Source organism: Pantherophis guttatus, chromosome 8, assembly GCF_059756535.1.
Source record: "Pantherophis guttatus breed Tessera chromosome 8, ASM5975653v1, whole genome shotgun sequence".
NCBI lineage: Eukaryota > Metazoa > Chordata > Lepidosauria > Squamata > Colubridae > Pantherophis > Pantherophis guttatus.
Genome location: NC_142070.1, coordinates 14,997,725 through 15,010,055, shown reverse-complemented (window position 1 = coordinate 15,010,055; position 12,331 = coordinate 14,997,725).

Below are 12,331 nucleotides of genomic sequence, written 5' to 3'. Positions count from 1 at the left end.
TGGTAGCCACCTTTACAATTTTGAAATCATGCCAGTACAAAATATGAAGTTTTCCTTCTCATCATTAAAGAGCCTACATTTTTAATATCAGCCTTCTCCAATTTTGTTCTCTCCTAATAGGATGTATAAAAACCTTCACTATCCCAACGAGGACTGGAGTTCAAGATCACACTCTGGATTTACCAGATGAGCAAAATTGAGATCAAACTTTGCAAAGCAGTAGAAAATATTCAAGTTACATGTTGTTGTTGTTGTTGCTGTTGTTTAATACTGAATATATATTAGTGTGTCGTATCAAAATATTTCACTTTTGTTATGATTTTCCCTAAGTTGCAGGCAACAGGATTAATTAAACCAGAAGTTGCAGTCACCTAAAAATATGGTGTATGATTGTGTGTACGCAAGAAAGGTAAAAAGAAGCAGGCATAACTGACCAGATTCACATACATGCTAAGCCAGAAACCATGGTTTCCAAAAAAGACAGACTGGATTTTCACAACAGGTCAAACCAAATCAAAACAATCACATTGACTTTAGGGTAACTTGCAAATCCAACACAATTATGTATATGCTGTCATATTTATCTTAACATCTGGGAACATTCCAGTCAGAGAGTCAGTTCAGTAACCATTTTGAAAATATGTTTATATAGGTTAAAATTGAAGGTAGTCAGGGGTGGGCTGCTGGGAGTTCGCAGGGGTTCGGGAGAACCTCTAGCTAAGATTCTGTGCAGTTCGGACAACCCACAAATCCCACTCCTGGATGGCCCCACCCACCCTGCCCCACCCCTCCCAGAAGTCCCCATGCAGCCCATTTTGGAAGCAGGTAAGTGCAGGGTGCGCATGGAGTCTCAGGGAGGGCGAAAAACAGGACTACCGGAAGTTTGGGAAGAGGGCCTCTGGAGCTTGAGGAGGCCGTTTTTGCCTTCCCGGAGGTTCGAGGAAAGCCTCCAGAGCCTGGGGAGGGCAAAAACGATCCCCCACCATGGTGCAGGAGGCTGACTAGGCCACACCCACTATGGCCACGCCCACCCAGCAACTGGGCAGAGAACCCCTTGCTAAAAATTTTGAAGCCCACCCCTGAACGTAGTTATTACAAATCTATTTTCCCATGTGGTATATGGATTGGTTTTAATTTCTTAAATAGCTAACTAACTTTATTATTGTTACCGATCGGCATTAGGCTTTGTTAATCAAAATGCTGCGCCTCTGATGTTCTGGATCATGGTAGCAAACTAGAAATTACCTGGTGGTTAAGCCCACCTTTATAACAACTACCAGGGGAAAGGGTTAAAAAAAAAAGCAGAGTAATTTGCACTATTGTGTCATATTTGATTGGTACCAACATTTCACTCTGTGAGGGGAGGGAGAGGAGGAAGATGATACAAAGATTAGATATCAGGAATAGTGCAGGATGTTCTGGGATTTCCCATTTCTCTTCACTATCATGCATGTATTGGTTTTTCCCTTACGAAATGGGGAAATGAAATTAAAAATTCGATACAGAAAATAAATAGAGCATTTCAGTAACATTTCGTTTGCCAGCAGTCCCGTGTTTATTTTACTGATATAAACCTTTCCAGACACTGGCAGCTCCTTTCTTGATAAACAAACATTATCTCTAAATAGAAGATCTACATCATTGCAGACGTAATACGCTGAAATGAAAGAACTTACTAATCATCATAAATAGCAGGCGAGAGTTTACCAGGATGTATCTGTCAATTATGCTGCATGCTTTAAACTGGTTGTGTCAAAGTGTTTTGACCTGAAATTCTTAGAAAGAGCCTAAGTTCTGATGACAGAAAGGGAGTTTCATAGTTTTTACTGTATTTTGAAGATGTAGCACAGACTCACAGATTAGCAAGGGTGGCTCAACTTTCAACACACTTTTTTCCCCTGGTAATGGCAATTGTAGGGACGCGGTGGTTCAGTGGCTAAGACGCTAAGCTTGTCGATCAAAAAATTGTCAGTTCAGTGGTTCGAATCCCTAGTGCCGTGCAACAGGGTGAGCTCCCGTTACTTGCTCCAGCTTCTGCCAACCTAGCAGTTCGAAAGCACGTAAAAAATGCAAATAGAAAAATAAGGACCATCTTTGATGGGAAGGTAACAGCGTTCCGTGCGCCTTTGGTATTTAGTTATGCCAGCCACATGACCACGGAGACGTCTTCAGAAAATGCTGGCTCTTTGGCTTTGAAACGGAGATGAGCACTGCCCTCTAGAGTCGGGAACGACTAGCACATATGTGTGAGGGGAACCTTTACCTTTAATGGCAATTGTGTTCTTATTAGTTAGACGGTCAGCCGTATTCTAAGTCCAAGATGAACTTCAGAGGTTTGTTTTGTTAGGTGGTTTAAAAAGTTGCCAACAGTTGCTATGATTATGCTCTCACGCATTTTTCAAAGCACTTTCCCATAATTATTTCCAAATTGTTGCTCCGCTGGAGAATATGGTTACGTGCAGCTAGCTTGTAAATAACGTTTAACTTTCAATGACCAGGAAAGGTAGTATTTTAATAAATCATATTACAAATAAACCAACAAATGTAGTTAAAAGAACTCTCAGGAGGGAAAGCTGACACTTCTTTTAAACAAGATGAAAAGCAAGTGGAAGAATCAGGATTAGCCAAATGGTCAGGTTTCTGACAGAATCTCACACAATGAGGGAGATGGGTGGTTAAGAACTGTGAAATATAAACAAACAAACACACTCACATCACATAGTTGGAAAGTTCGGCTTCAGCTAAAGGTAAAGGTTCCCCTCGCACATATGTGCTAGTCGTTCCCGACTCTAGGGGGCAGTGCTCATCTCCGTTTCAAAGCCGAAGAGCCAGTGCTGTCCGAAGACGTCTCCGTGCTCATGTGGCCGGCATGACTAAATGCCAAAGACACACAGAACGCTGTTACCTTCCCACCAAAGGGGGTCCCTATTTTTCTACTTGCATTTTTTAAGTGCTTTCAAACTGCTAGGTTGGCAGAAGCTGGGACAAATAACGGGAGCTCACCCCTTTACATGGCACTAGGGATTCGAACTGCTGAACTGCTGACCTTTTGATTGACTAGCTCAGCGTCTTAGCCACTGAGCTACAACTGGCTTTCTACCAAGTTTCTATTGCCCATCCAATGGTTTCAGCTGTTGGATCCAAATTTAGTGGCCTGTTCCTGGTGTAGAGAGTAAGGAAGATGACCTTGGCAAACACATGCAGGTTCCATTGCCTAAGCAAAAAAGTTAAAGCATTTTTTAAAGTCCACAACATCTAGATCAGGGATCTTCAACCTTGTCAATTTACAACTTGTGGACTTCAACTCCCAGAATTCCTCAGCCAGCACTGGAAGCAGTTTAGATAAACACTCCCTCACTTACTGAACTATAAGGAGAGATTCTGCAAGATTCTGTAATTATAGACAATAAAAGTAGTCATAACCATCCTGTGGAATTGATTCCCTAGTTTGGTCAACCTAGTGGGTCTGACACCTATAATAATATATATCAATTTTACTGGTTTTCACCAATAGCCAGCTTCCAACCACATTGAAAATATTCAATTTTCCACACTTCCTTCCTGGTCTTGGAATGACTTCCATGGTGTGGAAAGGAGAAAGTAAAGTATAGCATGTTTTGGACTCAAGTCTTTCTCAAATGAAGGCAACTATATGTGTCCCAGAAGAATGTTGCAGGATCCAATCTGGATCGGTCACCGGGACCAGAGGTTTAGTCTTCTGAGCTTTCGGACTCATGCTGGAGCCCATCCTCATGGAACTTCTCTCTCACCAGACTCAAGTCTTTCTGCAGCTACTAGTTAGGAAGGCTAGTAGCCACCACCAGGACAGTGGTGGGATTCCAATTTTTCCCGGTGACAAGATGGGGTCCTTCAGGCACTTAGCTTGGCCGCCTGTTTAATAGCTCCAACTCCTCCCTCCAAGTGCCTTGTCAGAGCTGCCTTGGGTTTTTGCTTGCGTGGACGTAGCTTGCTTGGAGGGGGCCAGAGGCCGGTTAGAGGAGCGCCGAGATGCCAAAATGGCTTCAGGAGAGGCCAGCCCAGGCGAGGAGTGCTGGCGAGGGGAGAGGTGAGGGGCGGGGCCAGCCAGTAGTGGGATCAGCCAGTTCACCGAACTGGGCCGAACTGACTGAATTCTACCAATAAGTAGTGGTGGGGCGGGATGGGGTCAGCCAGCAATTTAACAATCGGTTTGGCCGAAGTGGTGCGAACCGGTTGAATCCCACCACTGGTGCAGGAGTAGACTGTGTAGAATGGAGGGATTTCCTGACAATGAAAAAAATGGTTATGGAAGGAGGGGCCAACTCTTTCCAGCTGCTTCAAACCAGAAGGAGCAAAGATATCCGACACTTCCAGTCAAACAGGGAAGGGAAAGGGAAAATGGACAAAGATGATATAAGGCTTGACATAAACAGATGTTTCCCAGGTCAGAGGGAGCTATTTAGGTAAAAACTTTTAAAAAGTCTTCTTCAAAGACACCAATCACATGCCAGGCATTCCTTAATTTGGAAAAGTGAATAGGAAACAACTCGAGTTTAAATTCTCAAGACTATCAGAATGCTTTGCAGCCTTGAATGAGCAATGAGCAATCAACTGTTGGGTATAGCTTCCTTTTCCTCTGTAATGAAGATTGCAATCTAGTCAAGCCAAGGACTATAATCTATGTCAGCCCAGTCAAACTGGGGAGTCAGCCTAAGCTGTAAAATGTCAAAAGGTCTGTCTAGAGGCCCACTTTCGAAAGCTTTGCAGAGATTTACATTTGATAGTTTGTGGTTTCTGCTTAATTTTACATGTTATGTGCTTCTTCTTTTAGTTCTGTCTATGGAACCGCACAACCCTACATACGTGTTTTAATCTAATCTTGGAAATGAAAACTGGGATAATTTATGATGCTGTCATTTAGAAGTTGACTATTGTAGGAGATATACAGTAACATTAATCTCAAAGGGAGGAAACGCTGTTCCCGCTTGTTCTCTTTTTTCGCCTAACCTTCGCTCCTTCTGACCTCAAGGGATGCATGAACAGTGCGAGCTGCTTACCATTGGAATAATCTAGTGAAGGATAGGAGGCAGATAGTTGTCTGTAAAATAGGATATCTGCTTACTCAATTTCCAGGGCTATTCACAACTCAATTTTTTTTTAAAAAAAATTACAGTGATAGAAGAACAGGGCAAAATTTTTAAAAATGAAACTATCATTTTAAAACTGTACTATGAAGTGAACAAACGGTATAGCCAAAACACCGGGCTAATAGTGATGTAGTGTTGTTACTTTAAGGATAATCGCAAGAATATGCTAAACTGTGTTTATCTCTTCCACCCTAAATAGCAATATAGTTCAAGGCTAAAGCCAATAAGCAAAGGGCAGCAATTACTTCCCAGCTGTTTCTCAGTGCAGCTCAGTTGAGCTGTGTGTGTATATCACACTTTTTCTTTCCAGCTTCTATTTCTGTATATATAAGCAACCATGTGGGAATGTGAACAGGGACATCTGGTGACAACCACCAAGTGTCAGATACTTTTAAAACAAAAACTATATTCAGGGGTGGGATTCTGCTGGTTCAGACCGGTTCGGGTGTAGCAGTAGCTCCGACAATCAGCTGAGAATGAACCAGTTCACTCCGACACACGCCCACTCGTGTGCTATACCTACCGTATTTCCTTTGTTTGTAGCCCAGCTGATAGGCATGGATGGATGGATGGATGGATGGATGGATGGATGGATGGATGGATGGATGGAAGGAAGGAAGGAAGGAAGGAAGGAAGGAAGGAAGGAAGGAAGGAAGGAAGGAAGGAAGATTATAATGAGAGGAAGAGAGGGTCTGAGGCAAGTCCTGCCTTAGCACTTGGCCACCACAGGTGCCCCCGACACGAGTGACATCGAGCTGCCCATGCCTACCAGGCCACGCCCAGCCCAGCCCCCCAAACACAACCCTAATGTTGCCCTCAATGAAATCGTGTTTGATACTCCTGCTGTAGTGCATCAGGTTCAATTGACAAATATTAAAATAAAATTTACCCATTAACTATCTAGAATAAACTCTAGATACTTAAATGACTACTACTCTGCTGTTAACACACGCCGAGCATCCTTATTGAAAAGCTGATTGACTTGGATTTTCCTTCTTCCATCTGCGACTGGATCAAAGACTTTCTGAGGGACTGGCCACAAACAGTGAGGGTTGGGTCTGTCATATCCACCTCCCTGAAGCTTAGCACTGGCTCCCCACAGGGCTGCGTGCTCAGTCCCTACCTGTATTCACTGTACACACGATTGTGTATCATCTGACCCATCCACTGTGATCATTAAGTTCGCAGATGATACCACTGTATTGGGTCTTATTACAGGTGGAGACTAAACAGCATACGGGGGAGGTTCAAAAATTATCCACATGGTGCTTGGAAAACAACCTGCACATGAACATCAGCGAGACAAAGGAGATGGGGTTAGACTTCCGGAAGAAGAGAGAGGAACCTGCCCGACTTTACATAGAGGGGGGCTATATGGAGAGAGTTTCCTCCTTTAAATTCCTGGAGTCTACCTCAGCGAAGAGCTCGTCTGGAAAATCAACACGACCCAGGTGGCCAGTAAAGGCCCAACAGAGACTCCACTTCCTCAGGGTCTTGCGAAAAAATTAAGTGGAACAACAACTGATGACCTCCTTTTACCGATCCACAATACAAAGCGTCCTCACTCATTGCATTACGGTGTGGTATGCCGGCTTGACAGCCGCGGATAGAAAGATATTACAGAGGATGGTGAACACAGCACAAAACATCATGGGCTGTCCCCTGATACCACTAGACGACATCGCTAGGGCTCGCTGCCTTAGAAGAGTGAGGAAAATCCTCAGGGACGACTCACACCCTGGTCAGCCCTTCTTTATTCTCCTGCCATCGGGAAGGAGATATAGAAGCATAGGCAGCCGCACAAACAGGCTGAAGAACAGTTTTTATCCGTGGGCTGCCATGCTTCTGAATGGAAAATAACTTTACAACAACATAGTACGATTGACTTGTGGGGCCGGCGCGATGTGCAATAAGTTCACATGGTGCAGTAGGCTTATGTGTTTGTTACTAGGATTCACTGGGTTAGGGATTTTCTTTTTTTTCTTTCTTTCACTGTGAATCGTATTGGGTTGGAGGCAGTAGTGGGTTTCAAATCCCATCGCTACTGTGGATGTGTGCGTGCTTGTGTGCGTGCAATGCTTCTGCGCATGCGTAGAGACATCCGTTCGGGTGAGTGGAGCCTCCTGCCACTGCCACTACTGGTTCGCCTGATCCGGGGCAAACCGGTAGCAACCCACCACTGGTTGGGGGGGGTGCACAAAGGGAGGCTCAGCCAATCTCATCGTACACATGTTGTACTCTGACAATAATGTGAATAGAATAGAATAGAATAGAATAGAATAGAATAGAATAGAATAGAATAGAATAGAATAGAATAGAATAGAATAGAATAGAATAGAATAGAATAGAATAGAATAGAATTCTTTATTGGCCAAGTGTGATTGGACACACAAGGAATTTGTCTTGGTGCAGATGCTCTCAGTGTACATAAAAAGACAAGATACGTTTATCAAGAATCATAAGGTACAACACTTAATGATAGTCATAGGATACAAATAAGCAATCAGGAAACAATATCAATATAAGTCATAAGGATACAAGCAACAAAATTACAGTCATACAGTCATGAATGGAAGGAGATGGGTGGTGGGAACGATGAGAAGATTAATAATAGTGCAGACTTAGTAAATAGTTTGACAGTGTTGAGGGAATTATTTGTTGTAAGTGCACATGTAAACACAAAAAATGGGACCAAAACTACTCCTGATATTGTTGAAGATCTAATCTCAAAGACTTTCCGAATCTGTAAAATCTTAAAAGTTATTGCATGACTAAAATACAGGCAGGGAATTGGATGTATCTGTGTTCATAATTCAAATACTGCCTTATTTTTTAAGAAGGTGGAATAGATGGAGAGATGTTGAATAGCTCAGTCAATATTTCGTAGTTAAGCAGCCCAACAGGACACAACCATTAGCACTATATTCAATCTTTTTATAGACTTTTTAATCTACTTATCTCTGTTAGCATCTTACCACTAAATCTGCTTGCCAGATTGGAAACTAGTTATTTACTCAGCATCCTTTAAGCTTCTTTTAAATCTAAGGCAAGACCTTGGGATAGGTCTTAGGAATCCAAGAGGCACTTCCTTTTGATCTTCAGAGCCACTCTTGATGTGGGGGGAATGTATTTCGGTGATCTTGAGGAGGGAAACCTAGGTAAATGGTAGTATAATCCCAGTTATGCCTTTCACTATCAAAACAAAAGCAAGACAAGTGTTCAGATACATAATCATTCACAGATACAATGAAGCCTGCTTATTTTGATGCTCTCCTGACCTTCTAAACTGTAGATCAGGAGTGTCAAACTTGATTTCATTGAGGGATGCATCAGGGTTGTGTTTGACCTTAGGGGCGGGAGGGGGGCAAGTGGGGCATGGCCAGCTCAACGTCACTTATGTCAGGGGTGCCTGTGATGGCCCAAGCACTCTGCCAGCAAAAATGGAGTTCGGGAGGGCCACGTGCAGCCCTCCTGAGCTCTGTTTTCAGCTGCGATGGCCTCTTGCAACCTTTTGCCAGTGAAAATGGAGCTCGGGAGGGCCGCATGCTCTGTTTTTGCTGGCAGAGGCACCACGGGCTGGTCCTTTGCTGTTTCCAGGGTGGTTCCAGATCTAAGCACCCCGTGGGCCAGATCCGGCCCCCAGGCCTTGAGTTTAACACCCCTGCTGTAGATCTTGGCAATCAAACCAAGTGCTTTGGAGAAGTGATGGGATTCAAAAAAAATTTACTACCAGTTCTGTGGGTGTGGCTTGATGGGCGTGGCATGGCTTGGTGGGTGTGGCTTGGTGGGCATGGCAGGGGAAGGATACTGTAAAATCTCCATTCCCACCCCACTCCACAGGAAGGTTACTGCAAAATCCCCATTTCCTCCTGATCAGCTGGGACTCAAGAGGCAGAGAATATATGGGGGCGGGGCCAGTCAGAATTTTTACTATCGGTTCTCCGAACTACTTAAAATTTCCACTACTGGTTCTCCAGAACTGGTCAGAACCTACTGAAACCCACCTCTGCTTTGGAGTCAAGTTGCATTAATCGTAATGAGAAATGAAGCTTCATTTGTCTATTCTTTTGTTTTTGAGGCTGCCTTTTGATTATTCCCTATATTGTTGATTTGAGGTGCTAGAGTCAATTTTGTTTTTCAAGGCTCAAGTCTGCTTCCTCCATAATTACTCATTAGAATTTTCATCTTTGAGCTAAAAATATGGTGCATTCACACTGATGTATGTGTGTACGTGAATGCTGAAATACTATCTCCTTCTTCATTATCATACTTTTATAACCAGAAATAGGTATTTCTTGTGCAGTTCCCAAGTCAAAATGTTATGCTCTGATCAGAACAGACAGGCTACTATATCACAAATTGTGGATATATTTTAAATTTCTGATAGATGATTTTAGGAAGGTGATATCATTCTAATTTAATACTGCAGAGTTGTCTATTTGGACAGGTAAGGACTTAGTGAATCTGACAATGTTGCTTAATATAATTCTGTCAAACTTACCAAGTATTTTGCTTTTGTTCAGGAGATGGTTTCATTGCTTTTAAAAGTTGCATTCTGAGTCACTAGAAAAAGCTAAAAAAAGAACTGTGAAGAAATGAAATAAGAAAGACAGTAAAGGACAGAGCAACTAGTAGAAACTTTGTAGAAATCTTATGACATTGGATGACTTCTTAGATAAGAGATGAACAACCAATGACTTAGGGCTCCATCTGGCTCCTACAACCTACATTAAAACTGATGAAAATAATATACAATCCTCAGTGGTGGGTTCCTCCTGGTTCGGCCTGGTTCGGCCGAGCCGGTAGTGGTGACGATATGATGTCACCGAACCAGTTCTGCCCCCTCCCGCCCACCCCGCCACCCACCCGCGTTATTCTTACCTTTTATTTGGCCCCACCCCCAATCTATTGCTGCCTCCTGAGTCCCAGCTGATGACTAGAGGGAAAAAAGCTGTTTAAACTCTTGCCGCGGGCCTTCAAAGGGCTGCCCTACAGCTGATCAGTGTTAAAAGAAAACAAATGAGTAGACCGATGCCTGCAAAAATAAATGGGTAGACCAGTGCCTGCACCAGAGCCTGGTGGCGCAGCAGACTAAAGCACTGTTATTAGCATCAAGCTGTCTGCAATTACTGTAAGTTCAAATCTCACCAGGCTCAAGGTTGACTCAGCCTTCCATCCTTTCTAAGGTAGGTAAAATGAGGACCCAGATTGTGGGGGCAATAAACTGACTTTGTATAAATATACAAAAGTATGAAGGCTATTGCTTAACGCATTGTAAGCCGCCCTGAGTCTCTGGAGAAGGGCAGCATATAAATCAAATTTTAAAAAAAATGCATGAGTAGATCAGTGCCTGCAAAAAATAAATGGGTAGATCGGTACAGCTCTGCAAGCAGTTAAAACCCTAGTAGACCAGTACCTCTGCTAAATCCTAAATAATTGTCACATGACCATCAAGCCGCGCCCACAAAATAAGCCACGCCCACAGAACCAGTAGTAAAAAAATTTAGAACTCACCCCTGACAGTCCTTAGCATCAGAGGTGGGTTTCATATAATTTTACCACTGGTTTGCCGCACACCGAAAATGTGAATGCGTGCACACGCTTGCTTTGCGCACGCACCTTCCGCGCATATACTTTGCTCACACGCGCGGCTTGCACGCATGCACACGGCTTAGAAAATGTGGCTAAATAGGATGGCATAGCACCGGGGGGGCTGGATGTTTAGCATCCAGTTCAGAATCTTTGGGTGTCATAAATACTTTTCAAAAAACTTTTGAACGCTCTTTTGAAGAGCCTTGGTGGCGCAGCAGACTAAAGTGCTGTTAAGTAACACCAGCTGCCTGCAATTACTGCAAGTTCAAATCTCACCAGGCTCAAGGTTGACTTCCATCCTTTTGCGGTAGGTAAAATGAGGACCTGGATTGTGGGGGCAATAAGCTGACTTTGTATAAAAAAGAACACCACTTGGGAGGGGGCGAAAGCCCTACTAAGCAGGTATATACAAAAAGTATGAAAGCTATTGTTTAATGCATTGTAAGCCACCCTGAGTCTCCGGAGAAGGGTGGCATATAAATAAATAAATAAATAAATAAATAAATAAATAAATAAATAAATAAATAAATAAATAAATAAATAAATAAATAAATAAATAAATAAATAAATAAATAAATGAATGAATGAATGAATGAATGAATGAATGAATGAATGAATGAATGGTGGGGGTGGGAGAACTATGTGAATTTTCTTGGGCTAAGATGTTCTACAAGAACACAGCTAATAGTGACAAACATTATTTCCTTGGTCTCTCTCACTGAAACTTAAGTGTCCTTGGAATGGGATACATGCAATGGACAGGCTGGGTATACTCAGAATAGGGACTGCAGAGAGCTTAGTAGGAAGCTACATAGAGTTTATACCAGAGGTGGGTTTCAGCAGATTCTGACCAGTTCTGGAGAACCGGTAGTGGAAATTTTGAGGAGTTCTGAGAACCGGTAAATACCACCTCTGACTGGCCCCACCCCCATCTATTCTCTGCCTCCCAAGTCCCATCTGATTGGGAAGAAATGGAGATTTTGCAGTAACCTTCCCCTGGATTGGAGAGGGAATGGAGATTTTACAGTATCCTTCCCCTGCCACGCCCACCAAGCCACACCCACAGAACCGGTAGTAAAAAAATTTGAAACCCACCACTGGTTTATACGTAGTTACCAGGATTATGAATTGTACTTAGAAGCTAACTAGCAATCAATGCAGTACTGTAAGCTTGGTGCTACATTAGTCTGGAAACTGTCAATCAATCAGAATAGAGCAGGAAGGGACCGTGGAGGTCTTCCAATCCAGTCCCCTGCTCAAGTAGGAGACCCTATACCATTTCAGACAAGTGACTGTCCAGTCTCTTCTTAAAAACCTCCAGTGATGAAGCACCCATCTAGTCCTCTGCTAGCAGCTGGGCTACAGCTTCTAAATGGTTTCCAAAAGCAGCATACTGCGATAATCCATCCTTGAGAGGATGAGGGCATGGATGACCCTCCCAAGAGTAGCCTCTTTCAGGTAGAGAATGTAGAGAGGTAGCACCCCACCCCTCTTAGAAGAATGAAATATTTTAGGAAATATTAAAAAGGCAGAATATTATATTTTCCCTAAAGGAGAAACATGTTTCTAAAGACAGAAACTCGGAGCCTCATCTCTCTGCCCCAAGTGGAAAC